Raw genomic sequence first — 1,788 nt, forward strand, 5'->3', positions numbered from 1 at the left:
GGGGGGGGGACTGAAGGGGTACCTGGCTCCAGGTTCCGTGCCGCGGCACGAAGCTCCGCCCGCTCGCGGATGGGTAGTGCTGGGCTCCCCTCCGGGCACGCCGCGTCCAACCAAGTGCTCCGACGCGAGGCAGTCGCCGGAGAAGAGGCCGAACGGTCACGCCGAGAGAAGGCCACAACGCGTGGAGGCGGAGGCGGGGCAACCAGGGGGTGGTCACCTGGGACTCCCCCTCCAGGCCAGAGACCATAGTGAGGAGAAGCTGAAGAGCCGGGGTCGTAGAGGAATATGGAAGCGTTGTTGGGGATGACGGCGGAGGAGCAGAGTCGTCGGCGAGAGCCATCAGGGCCCCGGTTGGGACCGGGGACAGCAGGGGGGCCGTGGCCGAGGACGGCAGGGGGGCTGAGGGGGCGACGACGGGGGCGGCGCCAGGGGAGGAGGAGGGGAAGGCCTCCTCGCCCCCGGCGAGCGGCGAGGTCGGGTCCTGGACCACCGATCCCGTAGGGAGTAGAGCCAGGTCTAGAATCGGCCCATCCGGAGCGTGGAGACGGGGGAGCATGGAGAGAAGGCGAGGCAGATGACCAAGCCCACACTGGAAGCGTCGCTGGCGGCAGGGGACTCGGCCACCGGGCCGCGGGGAGCCAGGGGAGGGGGGCCCGACGCGACCTGGCGCCCGTGCCCGCCATCGGCCGGAGGAGAAGGCGAGCAGGACGCCGACCGAGAGGGCGAGTCATCCGATCCCTCCCCGTCCTCTGACCTGCGGGAACGCGGGTGGCGGCGGCCGTGGTAGTCGCCACCGGTCCCTGGGTTGCCGCCAGGAGGTCCATCGTCGGTGAAGCGGGGGCGGCCGATGTGGTTGGGGGGCTCGGGGGTGATGCGGAGATCGTAGCCCTGGTCGTTGAAGAAAACCCGGACGGTGACGTGAAGCTTGGAGGAGTCCAAGCACTTGACCTTGACCCAGACCTCCTCCTCCTTGCGAAAGGAGAGCTCGTCCACCACCACCACCTTGCCCAACATCCTGGACATCTGGCAGATGACGAGCTCAGACCGGGCGATGTCGGGGAGACCACCCACAAGCAGCCAGGCGGTATCCAGCACAGCCACCGCAGGGGCGTCGAGGATCGGCTCGGTGATGTCGACGACAAGCTGGTTGAGGGCGAGGGTGATCCGGCCACTACGCGTGGCGTACCCGTAGCTGACGGAGTCGGGGAAGACCACGGTGAAGATGTGACCGGCAGTGGGAGTGGCCAGCCAGTCCCACCGGCAATGGTAGAGGTGGTTATAAGCTCGGCCTCAATCATCTCCGGAGAGTCCACCCCGTCGACCACAGTGACGATCGCCTGAAGGAAGGGGGTGGGTGGGGGGAGATCGGGGACCTCAAGGTGGAAGAAGCCCAGCCCCTCAATCCCGTGGCCATACATCATGAGCTCCGACGTCACAGGGCGAGCAGGGCAAAGCAGGGCGGGATGGCCGGGGTCCTGGCAAATGTAGCAACACTGGGGGTTGACGCAGTTGACTTGCGAGTGCTCCGCCACCCCGCAATTGAAGCACGGGGGGCGAGGAAGGGTGGAGACCAGGCCCGAAGGTGGGGCAGAGCTCGGAGCCAACAAGGGAAGCGAAGCAGGGGCGCCCCGCCCCTACCCGCTGCGCTTCTTCTTCTTGGCCGGACCCTGACGACCGCGGGACGGACCAGAGCCCGGGACGGCCAAAGGGGCCGGCACCGAGCTCGATGCGGCGTGGGGCGGGACATACTTCCGCGGAGCTGCCGCCGTAGTCTGAGCAGGGGGACGG

Source organism: Triticum dicoccoides, chromosome 6A, assembly GCF_002162155.2.
Source record: "Triticum dicoccoides isolate Atlit2015 ecotype Zavitan chromosome 6A, WEW_v2.0, whole genome shotgun sequence".
NCBI classification, from domain to species: Eukaryota; Viridiplantae; Streptophyta; class Magnoliopsida; order Poales; family Poaceae; genus Triticum; species Triticum dicoccoides.